Here is a 13,905-nt window from a genome sequence, read left to right as displayed (position 1 = left end):
TGATTGAGGTCATAAAAAGGTGGCAGTTAGCGAATGGCAGGAGATGCAGAGAGGCAGTAGAAAGAGGGAGATTAGGTGAGGCAATGGGAGATAAGGCATAATGAGATGTTTGCAGGAATGGTGTTATAGGAGTAAAAAGGCGGGGAGTGGAATTTCGGGACGAGCCAGATGAGATAAGGGTGAAAAAGTATGAGAGGAAAGTTACTGTGTCAGGCCCGGCTCAGCTGGCTTCAAACTGGAGCCACACGAGGAGGTAGGATGATGATGAACACAAAGTGTTGTAGCAAGGCTGCTGAGCAGGAGCTTCAAAACTCAGCCGTGCTGAATTTGAAAAGGGACGCAAGATTCTGCAAAAAAAATCATTGTCTCGAGTTATGCCAACATAACATAGCATAGCACCCAAATAAAATAATATGACATGCAAATAACATAGCATACTGTATGAGTAACAGCATAGCATATAAATAAATTAACATATACCACAATTACACAACCCATGTATAAGACGCACTGGTGTTTAAGCCACACCCACAAAATTTAGAGCGAAAAACCGATATGAACATAAGTTGCAATATACACATCACAAAAGTCAGTGAGGACCATTTGACAGGAGCCAATCATGAGCTATGAAAAAACTTATAACAAGCTTTTCAACTCATCAGAAATGTCAGGAGGTCATGACTCCTGATCTGGTGTCGTCTTAGATAGAAGGCTAAAATGATCACACAGCAACTTAACACTCAAAGGGTCTCTAAGAAATATACAATACAAATTTAAATGAAAAAACAGCAATTATTTGAACGTCTTCCCATTATGCATTATTCCCAGAAAAGCAGTTTATTGTTATTTGAGTGTTTCCGCCTGAGCCAAGAAACGATCACCATCGTCTGTGTGGTGGATCAACTAACATCAACTGTAACTTAATCACAACAGTTGACTCCTGTACCTCATTTGAGTGCCACTTTCTTTCTTTCTTTCTTTCTTTCTTTCTTTCTTTTCTTAATTTATTTCAGACATGCATACTATGTTACATTATTCATCTATATATATATATACACACATACATGCATACACACAACACCTCATTACTACACATGTCTGAAAAGGAGCAGGAAGAAGCAAAGCTTATTAAATCCTACCCCTTCTCACTTTCAGCACAGGGAGAGCCACAGTACAGTGTGAATCCTGAATTCTGAATCCTTGACTAAAATGATTTGTTGTGATGCAGCTTGTAAAAAAAAAAAAGTTAAATGAGTCACATTTTAAAATTTTAAATTGCATGTTAGTGTGTATCAAGATCGCAATTCCTTTTTTTAACTCTTGGATACATGAACTACCAATACGTACTCTTTTGTTTCAAAATTATTATTTTTATGATACATTTTATGTTTTACTTAGATTTTTGACGTTTAGTTATCACTTTTATTCATATTTTATCACAAAACAATCAACCAGGTATCAAAAAATGTCATAATCTGTCTGTCTGACTATGGAAGACAGGGAATGTACCGTATAGAAGGTCTAGGGAAGGTCTTGGGACCATAACATCGTCCGCACGCAAACGTCTTCTCACTGTGTGACCAACTACTTCTGGCTGTGATCATTGCACACAGGAATACTGCATTTCCAGCAGCAATTGGGGGCTTTGTCATCTTTGTTTCTTGGACATATTTGACATCTCTTTCTCATCTGCTGGCCCTGTCTGCTTCTCTCCTGTGGCTGGATTGCAGCTTTTGTCCCTCCACACTTTTCCCATGGCTTCAGTGATGTAGGTTCAGGTTACCTTCCTGTCGACTGTTCATGTGAGGAGTCACAAGCTCCTTTGAAAGCTCTGCGAGGAAGCGACACCTGTGTATAAATGAGGATGAGGGCACTGAGCCCTGAAAAATGAGTAGGCATTCAGAGTGGAAATATCTATCATTTTGTACCACAGCACCGTGGGTCATCTCTGCATCTGGTACTTGCAGGTTTAGTTGCCAAGCATCTGATCCGCAGTATCTAAACCTTGAAGAGTAACCACCACTCATGCATCTCAGGGTTAAATATTTCTTGTGCAGCCTAACATTTGAAAGATGACTGACGGGTGCGCACCTGGGCTGAAATGTCAGCTGTAATACTTTAATATCACCGGTGGGATGAGAGCATGGGATCGAAATGTTTGGTATTAGAAAACTCTGAATTTGGGACAGATGTTTGCCGACTAAGCTCATGATTTGCTGTCATTGGAAGTGAGATTGTTCTGCACTTGTAAGACGGGATGTGATTACTTGCCTGCACTGGACACGATTATGTGGCATCAGGGGCCTCAAGCACTCTGAAGGCTATCCCTTGTTGTTTGAAAACATTTCTCCCAAGGGAAGTGACGCAAAAAACACCTTGGTGAGCCCTAATATAGCCAGCAGTACATTTAACCTGCATCCTTTTAGATCAGGGGTCTCAAACTCAATTTATTTGGGGGCCACTGGAGCTTGGGTCTGGGTGAGACTGGGCCGCATCAGGTTTTCCAAAAAAAAAAACCAAAAATGCATTTATTAAAAACAAAAAAATTAAAAAAACTTCACTTTGGTTCCAATTTTCTACAACAAAAGCTCTGATAAAACATTCCACTGTTCTCAAATATCTTACTTTTTATTGTTCTACACAAAATAAGATGAAAAATAAATAAACAAATCAAGAATAAAGAAAATCAATCAATCAGTAATAAATAAATAAATACATATAATAATAATAATAAAATGGCAAATAATAAAAACTTCAGAAACCACATATAGTTGGTGGGTAGACAAATTATTTTCTTCAGATTAAAATGAACAAAGCATTATTAGAGCCCTGTAGACATGACAAAACACGACTATAGTCACATTTATACTCTTTTTATTTACAACATATTGTGCAACTGCAGGGTCTTGAGACACATGCTAACTCGCAAACTAGAGAGCTAGCGACCTAAACGGTAGCCTTCAAGTTATTTCCTTTAATCTTAAATAGCCAAAAACTTACCACATCCACACGGATAGGGAGGATAACTATTAACAGTTATTTAACCTTTAACATGAACATTAATCAAACGTAATAATTTTTTCTGGGTACATGATACCATACAGCATCCATATCAAACTTGCGCGGGCCGCACTAACATTAAACTTTCATATCAAGGCGGGGGCCTCAAACTAGTGTCCTGTGGGCCACATTTGGCCCACGGGCCGCGTGTTTGAGACCCCTGTTTTAGATGATTTGGACTGATCTTCCAAGGCACGTAGAATATTGTGTTCTATGGCTATATGAACATGTGTAACGGCCTTGTAAATTTTTCTTCCTCTCCACTTCTGCACCCCTCATCAATGCCAACCACATTGTGTGGCAAAGAGAGGGAGTGCTACCAGAGCTGGAGCAACTACGGAAGCCCGGGAGGAGCAGAAGTGAAAGGATAAAATAAAGCATATACAAAGAAAGCGATGAAAATGGAGTAAACAAGATAAGAATAATAAATAACTAATTGAGATAAAATTCACAAAATTACTAAATAATAATAAATTCACACATTTAGAAAATAAATAATACAGTGTATTTTTAACTCCGTTACACCTGCAAGATACCAAAAGAGAGATTAGACTCTTGTCTTTCATCAAAAAAAAAACCACAGTTTCTACCCTTTTCAGTTCTTTAGCAGTCAGAGGTAGAACATAGGTAAGTTTCAGCAAAATATCTGTCAAACTGTTTTTTGTTACGATACATTTGCGTGTTTTTTAATATTTCCCTTCAAAGCATAACCTTGTGCACGCTACACTCCTACATGCTTTTCCATTTGTTGTGGAGTGTGTGATTACATGGGAATGATGTATGGCGAGTTCTTATAAAATGCACTTCTACCACCTTTTATGGCTTACAACTGCACTAAACATGATCTCTTCTGTTGTGCACTTGCGTCATCACCTTGTTTTGCCTCTTGAGCAAAAAAAACCCGTAAATGATGTATAATATGTCTTTGGGATGCAGCGGTCGGGTTGATAAAAATGATATACATTTGTCTTCGGTAGCGAATGAGTTAATTGTAGACAAATTAGCTGACAACCCTAAATCTAACATATTTTCTCATAACATTACTGACCACAATATACCTTGTCTTTTAGTATTTTTTGACAAATAATGGGCCGTAGTCTACCACAACACACTGACAGTAATGTAAAAAAAAAACAACATAGTGAGGGAGTGATCTTTGAACCGTAATTTCATGCGTCACTAATTTAGGTGTGGGAATAGACCCGGCATCCTCGCTTTAGTTCAGTTCAAATCAGGCTCTTTTCATTGAGACCACGATGAAGAGTGAAAGCCTTTCTTTCATCTCAGGACCTTGAAATCCAAGCTTTTATGACAACTCTGCTTGACTACCGTAACACACTTTATTATTTACGATGGGGTCAGCCAGCCTCCTCGCCATCGTCTACAGCTAGGACAGAATGCTGTTGCTGTTTTTACCGGGTACGTGTAAACCACAGCACTTTACTCCTGCTCTGGCATCCCTTTCATTGGATTCCTGTTGGCTCCAAAGTTCATTTCTAAAGTGTTTACATGGTCTTGCGCCTCCCTGCATTACAGATGCGCTCGGGTCAGCGGACCAAATGCGTTTTGATGTCTCGAGGCCGCTACAAAACTTTGGAACGCACCACTTCCAAATGCGCAAATGCGCAAATGTGGATAGGTGGTACATGTCCCCTTTGCTCTGGAGGTTTTCAAACCCTCACCCCAGAATGGTGAGGAGCTGTGTAAGGTGAAGAGATTCTTGCACTTTGGGCCATTTGCCCAGAACTCCAAAGTTGAAAGTCCAATTTGTACATTGCGTAGACTGGAGCATGACGTCACGTACTTGGAGCACAGTTTGGCAACAGCAACTCTCATCTGTTCCATCTCATCTGTACCTTAGCTGTTGTGTGAGTGGCTGTCCAGCATGACTTCAGGTGGGGTTTGCAAAGGTTCTCTGCACAGCAGCCGTTATATTTACTGGTTCTGGTTCTGTGTGTTCACTTCATGTCAGTCTGTACGCCGGTGAGTAAAACCTCATTTTTGTCCATAAGTCTCATTCTAAACTGTATGGTGTTGATGCCATCGCTTGTTCATTCACTTGTTCCTCTTCATTTTGTCTCCCAAGTGCAAGGGAGGCTCTGAAGGTTAGGTTTATTTTTTATTTACTTGGAACATGCATCCAGTTTACATTGAATGCCGTGTTTGTATACTGTATACATACAGTAAGTATCATCATCTTTGTTTCCTCTCACCCCTGTCTTATGTATTGTACTTTAAGTGTCATTGAATGTACTGTAGATACTTGAGTCCGGAATGTAGTACTTTGAGCAGGCCCACCAGTGATATCCCAACGATGGGATCAAGGTCATGTTACGGAATGTGATCCTTCAAGCTGCATGGTTCCTTGTGGGTCTATGGGCCACTGTACTATGATGTTAAATATGTATTGAGATTCTCCTGGACCTCCATTTAGCTTCATGTAGATTTTACCGTCGGTGCTCCAAATGCTAAGTATTTCCAAGTATCTTTCCCTGCTTCATCAAGTTTTGTGTTTTCTTGCCGATGTCGGCATGACCAGCAAGAGAAAAATATGAGCCTGTTCTTGAAAAAGGGTGAAGCTGGACTATCCGCCAAACTGTTGCTGAAGCCTGATGTCTTTCCAACATGATTTAGTCACATTGGAGACGTGCAAGTCGTAAGGAACAATGTATCAGTGTCCTAACAGTGTTTATTTTGTGTAAGTAAGCGGTTGTTTGTGTAGCATTATAGAATGTGCATACTGGGAGCATGCATGCAAATTACAAGCTTGAGTTGACTTACAGTCAGACTTACAAGTCTGAAGTTGCTAAATAGCCTTTTCCACCACAATCGGTAGAGCTACCCAATTTTTGTAAAACATGGCTACTCCTGTAATGTTATGTCTACACCTACGTCACCACTCTTTGAGTTCATACACCCTCAGGGTCTCCAGCCAGCATCTCATGTGCTAACAGTAGCTCCTAACCGCTTTTTAAGTAGCTCTCCAAAGAGTTTATTCATTTATTAGCAACTCCTATACGGACAAAATTAGAAAATAGGCTTTGGCAGTAGTCTGGAAGTCCTCGGGAATCCCTAACACGGGCTACTGTTGCGGCCGTAACCCATGCAAAGGTCGCTTCCTTACGGCCCCCCCACTCAAGTCTTATTTATTTTCTTTTATTTCTACTATATTGGGTAATACCAGCATAAAGATGACTATGGGGTTATTTATTATCTCTAATAAATGTTTAAAACCATATTTCGAAGGTCATAAACGTCACACTTACCATGGTCAGATTGGGAGCCAATTAACATTCTTACTGTCCTTGCATCACAGCATCGGAATGGAACTTGCACGTAACCTGAGGGCCGTCTCTGTAGGGATAGTGTTCTTTGCAGGGAAACGTCTTGACATGCAGACCACATATTTTTCTCCTTGGCCTGGAGCTCTCTGTCCACTGATCGTCTTTCTAGAATAGCAGCCGTGACGCAGGATGTCAGCTAACGATCAAATAGCCGAGACATGGAGAAGGGGCTGTGCTTGTTCTTGCTTCTTATCTGATATGATTATTTGTGTACCTGGGATCTTCTCTAATGCCAATTGTTAATTAGCATTTCTGAAACAAATACACCACAACCATGTTGGTATTTTCTTTTCTCCACATGCTGAAATGCAGCATTTTAAATACTGCATTTGGTTGTGGGCGTTTTAGTATTATGACTACGACGGCCGCTCAGTTACTACTAATACTACTACTACTACTACTACTGAGCTACTACTCCATCACTGAAGGGAAATGTACAGAGTATGTTAGCCGTTCTTTGTCACGTTGTGATTTTGTTCACATTACACACTATACCCATCATTTGATATAAGCATTGTGTGCAGCCCCCCCAGTCCTGCATGTCACAGCTGAAAATGTAAATCCGGCAAGAGAGAAGCATAGAAAGTGTGTACTTGACAATTCTCTCCGACGGCAGGAGCGTGAATCCACGCGGTGATAGGAAATCATTACTGCAGGCGGTGATCAGTTGATGACCCGGCTGATGAAGACTCAGGATTATTGTCACATGGAGAGAAGAGGACCTTTTGATGTTGATGGGCAGAGGAAAATGACTGTGGAGAAGGGTATTGAAGATACTGAAGAGTGATTGCTCCCTGAGGGGTGAATCAGAGCGACTCCGTCCGGAGTGGAGATGTGTTTTATGTAGTTACTCACACATTTAGAGTGGCCCTTTCTTTCTGCTGCCACTCAGTAGCAGTCGTACTCTTCAGCCGTTGGTTGCCTGGGTTATCATCTCGCCACAGTTCTATGTATGAACCTGCTATGACTATTTATACTACTGAGTGTCATTGTAACAGCAGCTCTATATTACACTGACATCTAACAAGATGCACCATAGAGATACTTCTGTGTACCTCTTGTCGCTCAAGCTCAAAAACACTTCAAGGACTTGAAAATTGGATTTATTTACTGCAAAAAAAATTCTTGTTGTCAAAGAAAGGGCGGCTGTGACCTGAAAGACGGGAATGGAGGTAGTGCAAGAAGATGTCATGGCTGTAGAAAGGTAGCAAATGTATTGTCTCACAATTGCAGCACGTTGTCATTGGGAAATAGTCGCTTGAATTGCAGCACCTCAAGGGACGCTGCTGTGTCTAATTCAGGGGTTTGCAACCTTTTCTCAAGCCCAGCCACGTCGCGTTATTGTCTGATTTATGAAACAAAACAGTTGTCATGGTGTGGCTTGTTTGAAATATTAGGAAATAAAAATACCTACGGCCAAGTGGTTAGCGCGCAGGCCTCACAGCTAAGAGACCCGAGTTAAATCCCACCCTCGGCCATCTCTGTGTGGAGTTTGCATGTTCTCCCCGTGCATGCGTGGGTTTTCTCCGGGTACTCCGGTTTCCTCCCACATTCCAAAAACATGCTAGGTTAATTGGCGACTCCAAATTGTCCATAGGTATGAATGTGAGTGTGAATGGTTGTTTGTCTATATGTGCCCTGTGATTGGTTGGCGACCAGTCCGGGGTGTACCCCCGTGACCCTTGTGAGGATAAGTGGTAGAAAATGAATACAAATGCCTACAAAACAACAAACAAATGATGATCTTAAACTTAAACTCAGTAATCCCTCATTTTGTGCTGAATTCATTCTACACCTGACCTTTTTCTTTGCATGATTTTCCACACAATTTTCCAAATCATCAAACAAATGTAAATATTAGTCAATGACAACACAACATGTAGTATTTAAATGGAACTTTGGGATTTTTTTCTCCCTTTATAATACAAAGTTTGATTTAAAAACTGCATTTTTTGTTCGGTTTTGTTATCATTGACAAACATTGACAACTCCCCCCAAGAAATCAGGAAGGGGGAAGGATTTGAGAACGATTTAGGGTTTACGTGAATAAAACCCATAAAATCGATGGTCCTTTAACAGTACACAAATATCTTGAATTTCTTCTGAGCAGAGAGACTTCTTGAATCTTGCCATGCGACGGGCTGTGTTCATCCTAATCAATAGGAACCGGCTTTCAACTTTATGGAAAATCCATCCAAAGCCATTTTGTCTGAGCAATCCAATTGTTCGTCTGATGGTTGAGGGCTTCAATGCGAAACGAGCAGCTCAAAAGTCCCTTACGATTGAAGAGGTGGACCAAAGCCGCTGTTTTGCCAAGTGTGATCAGCCATTGTTGCAGGGGCCAACAGATGCGTGTGTGTGTGTGTGTGTGTGTGTCACTTTGGAGATATGTGAGAACAAAAATGGCTCCCCGGCCAGGATTTTTGTTGTGTGTATTTCTTCTTTTGCACTGTTTTGGTATTTTGTCAGATTCCCAGCGATGGATGTATTTCACTCTGTGTTCATTCACTGAATCCAAAGCATCTTAAAGCGGTGAAAAAATAAAGTTAATCACCTCCGAGTTCCCAGTTGGTATTGTCAACTCTCAGGCTGCTGTGTCAGCACCCCCCTCATTTGGAATTAAAACGCTTGATGGATTCACGCTTTGTTATCCCCTACTCACGTCCCCACACTCCATCATCTGCTCACTTCGGGCAGTGCGTCTGTTAAAAACAAACTGTAGACGAATGGATGGATGAACTGATGGGGAATTGCAGCTGAGGCACAAAGGGACCGCTCAATAAACCTTGAGAGTGAGACACCTCCTTTCAGAGTGGCGCCTCTGCACTCCTTCTTTAGTGGTACTCGGCCCCCAATGTGATTATTATTATATATCACATGTGTCAAACTCAGGCCCGAGCCAACACCAGCTATCCATTTTAAAGAATGTCATGCATTGTCTGTATCTAAGGGTTCTAAGGCAACAATAATAATGCATTCCAATGATTACTGCCGCTGGATCTTTTTGGGGTGCTATGAATACATTTAATGGTGGATATCTTTTATTATGTTGTGTGTTCCATACCACATGGGTACCACAATCCTCCGTGTCCTGAATGAAAAGATGAATATATGGAAAAAAGAAGTTCACTTGACCTCAATATATTCCCTCAAGCGGCTGAAAATTGCTTTTGCATCGGTCCTTGCTCTTGATATCTCTTTGCCAATCACAAAGGACCCACTGAGCGTCCTTTGCACACTCAGCGCCACACATGTGCCGACTCAGCAGCTGTCACCAAAAAGTGAAGGCGGGCCGGAGCATGACAGGCGATCTGTGGCGCTTGTCAAGTTGCAATGAAGGAAAAAGCCCAGTTGAGTGGCAGAGTGGCGCAGTGGGCAAACAGACGTCCATGTCTTCATCTCGCCTTCATTCCCTGCTGAAGTGTCCTTGAGCATAGCCGACAGAAAGGTTGAGAAGAAACAAGTATTTGATTTCTGCTTGCCAAATTAGAAATGGTCTCATGTCGTTTATAACAAATGACTTTCCTCTGTTAAGCAACGAGGTTAGTAGTAACTCAGTGGCTTTCATGTGGCGGTATATCTTGTGCTTTCTGTTATCTAAAAGAAGGTACGCAGCAAAAATACCTTCTCATCCAGATACACACATCAGCTTTTTAAAGACGACTGTCACATATCCCTTTTATGTTGTACAAGACGCTGATTTGGGAGTCGCAGCAAGGGCAGCTTTTGTGCTTCCACAATCTGAGCGGCAAAGGCTGTCGCCGTCTTCGAGTGGAGTTAGGGCAACGTGGCTGCTTGGCCATTGTCGCTTAGACAGGTATGGTAATTGCATTTTCTTTCTTTGGGTCCCTATCGCTGCACAGCACCAGCACACACCCCTTCAAACTTCATTATCTGCTGACCACGTAGAACAAAAGCAGAGAGAAGCGCTGTCCGTCTCTGCATGAGGTCGGCCATCAAAATATGACACGGACACACAAGCTGTACAGCAGGAGTACTCAAAAGCAAATCTTGAACATTTGTCAATGTCTCAAAGGGATACAGTAGAACCCTTAGTGAAGAAGGGTGACCAGAACACTCGGCACGGCAGTCATATACTCAAATGTTACTGGCATCCTCTGTATGGATGGAAAATGGTTATATTTCTATAACCAAAACCACAAAGTCCAGAGGAAGAACATTCAAAAAACGTAATGAATAACAAGAATGACAAGGGAACCTCAGGAATGTCTGGAAAAATGCTATGCCCTCTAAAGTCACAGGAACTTGGAAATTTGAACCGTCATTGTGCGTGACGACACCAAATTTACAAGACTTCAACTTGGCAAGCATCATAAGATTAACTCTGCACGATTTTTACTTTTCATTCGGCATTTTGGGAACTCTAATTGAAAAAGCCACACACCTTCCCAATTTCACCTCCCAATGAAACCAAAACATTTTCTTTACTTCATAAAAAAAGACAAAGAACCAGGAAAACAGCGTGCTTTGTCACTCTAGTCACTAGAGTCGAGTTTCGGTCATCAAATAGACATTTTTCCTGGCTTTTTGTCACTCCTTCCAGAGGCTGAAGAAATGGAAGTGACATTTATACCAGAGGTTTCCACCATATTTGCATACAATATGCCACCTGACCATTCAAACTGCAGTAGCATCGCACATACATCAGATTTATATCTACATACGAATGAGGCCTGAGTCCCATGTGAAAAAATATGAATTTTGCTGTTATCAGATTCAGGTCACATATGAGCAAAACAAATAGTCATCACAATATTAGTACATGTTGCTATTGTGTTATTGTCAGTTTCTTGGCTTTGTTCCCAATTATTGCCTGCATTTGAATCGAAAGTGTCGATAACGGTGTCATGTCGACATGTGTTGCAGCATTGTTTACTTCATCATTATCGTTGGCAATTTTTTTCAAAAGCAGTGGTTATGCCAAAATCAATACAAAACAGTCGCAACAGGAAAGGAACCGCCATTTACCTTCAAAGCTTCGGTGTAGAAAAAAAGCCCTTTCTGGTCCTCTAACAGCGACAGTAATTATTACACAGCGTCATGGTCTTATATGGTGTTATTATTGACATGGCTGCCAGACCAGAACGCTTCACCTGCCTCTTCTACTTCTCTCTCTCAATAAGCCACAGGGATGAAGGTAAGGAATTGTTTTCTTTTTTTTCATTACCCTTTCATTTAAAGGGGACTTTTGGGTGCTTTTTTTTGGGGTGCTTTGTATTGAGATTGTGCACCTCTTTCTGCAGTGGTTCCATGGACTTCCTGGTTCCGACCCAAACGGCACGGTGAACTGAGTGGACTTATGTGACATTTGGCCTTGGGAAACGGTAATATTTCTCGTATATGTATGATTTTTTCTTGTAAATGTATAACTTTTATGTATTGATTTGACTATAAAACGGGGCGCCACATTGCTCTGTCGCCCATGGGCGAACCTTTCAGCTCCTTTTGATTATTTGTCACCACCAACTTTTCAGATCCAGTTGGCTCCAAATTGAACTTTTACGGCTTCGTAGACATTTCCTAATGAATGTGAGAGCGACACGCGTGGCAGGCAGCGTACAGATGTTATAGTGGAGCCCAAAGCAGTACACGGAGCGGCACTTGTCTCGTCTGATGAGAGGCCTCATTTGGAACTGCCATTAGTCGACATATGATTTATGGCTCTATGCCGCTCCTCCGCTCTCACTGCTCTCACTTCACAATAGAATTGAGAGGCAGAAAAGAGAGCCAGCCTCCCGTCTGCTACCACTGTCTTGTTGCTCAAACGCCGCACCGTGAGCTTCATTCGTGGAGACGGAGAAAGCCTATCACTCACGTTAAAGTCAGGCTTTGTGTTATAAATAGACCGAAAAATGGGTTAAAATAAAGATGCAGCAGCATGACACAACATCACCATTAAACCAAATGCAATGATAAAATACTGATTCCTATCTTTGACCTTAAGAACCATGTCAAACCTTTTTAAAAATGGAAACTTGAATATAGAGTGTGATGATACCTAATACACGTGAGTAAATGTTGATGATTTGCATCAAGTCGCCTCATATGCATCATGATCGTGAAAAGTGCATCTCAACATTTATTTTCATATTTTTATTCAGTGCAATTAAAAGATGATGTGGCCTGATGGGACACACAACTGTCCCCGCTGAGGAGGAGAAGGATGCGGATGCCGGCGGGAATGCCTGGGCCCTCCACCATGCCACAGCTGTCCGTCTGTCAAGCCCCTGGGATCATCAATCAAGCAGCCGAGTGCAGGTGAGTGGGAGGTGTGGAGAACAATCATTAATCAACCAGACGTACACAGTGACGGGGTGCACAACCTGTATGTATGTGTGTGTTGGTGTGATGTGAGAGAACGAGCGAGCGAGAGAGAGACAGAGAGGCATGTGGCATCATCATCATCATCATCCCTGCAACATGTTAAGTGTTTCCTGTCTTGCTAGGTTTTAATGGCGTATGTGCTGATGGTATGGACCCACCTGCTGTGGGAAGCCCGTTGTTCTCCCAACACTATTTGTGTGTGGTTGTCAAAATCAGCAGTAACCCTGATCAAAGCATTGCTAGTTCATTCACATCACGCATCTTTTCCACAACGGCTGCCCCTTGTTCCCTCACAGAGAAGGCTCCTGTAGATATGGATGCCCATACACAGAAGGCACAATGTCATGGAACACTGAAGCAGCCCTTAGCTGGGATGAAAGCGGATGCGTGGACGTTTGCTCAGCCCATCCACACATGGAGCTTTATGGGCTTTAAAAAGCCATGAGACCATGTCCCTTTGCCGTGTTGTGTACGGCTTCTGTGTATCAAGCTACAAATGCACTCTCTTCAGAAAGTGTTGGCGCTGATTTCAACATCTGCAGTAGATCTCTGCGAATAGGAAGTAAACAGGTAATTGAGACACCCGTAAAAGTGTCTGTTTTTGCAACTGTAACTGTTTCTCAGACCTGTGGGGTTCCCCATGGGTCAATCCTTAGACCCCTATTGTTCAATCTACACATGCTTCCTTTAGGATAGCCAATATGCAGCTGCAATGTGTCCTACCGCAACCATGCGGACAACACTCAGATCTACGTGTCACTGACAGCCAGTGAACATGGTCCTGTATATTTACTTTGTCACTGCATCAAACAAATCAGTGCGTGGATGCAAAACAACTTTCTCCAGCTAAACTCAAACAAAATTGAAATCATTGTCTTTGGCCCACAGAAACAAAGACAAAGTGTCACCTTGAGACTCTCTAAAAACTTCATTGGTCAAGTTAGAAATCCAGGAGTAATAATGCACTCAGATCTGAACTTTAACGGCCACATTAAATAACATATAACATGATCGGCTTTTTGCCACTTACAAAACATTGCCAAAATCAAAGGAATAGTTTATATTCTAGATTTAGAGAGACTAATAGGCAACGGGATGCTCGAGTCCTGCCGAAACCAGGAAATAGGACCATAATCCAGTACTCAGGTCTCTGCAA

This window comes from Doryrhamphus excisus, linkage group LG15 (assembly GCF_037039965.1).
Source record: "Doryrhamphus excisus strain RoL-2023G ecotype Guam linkage group LG15, RoL_Dexc_Guam_v1.1, whole genome shotgun sequence".
Lineage (NCBI taxonomy): Eukaryota > Metazoa > Chordata > Actinopteri > Syngnathiformes > Syngnathidae > Doryrhamphus > Doryrhamphus excisus.
The sequence above is the reverse complement of the archived record's forward strand: the minus strand, read 5'-3'. Positions refer to the sequence as shown.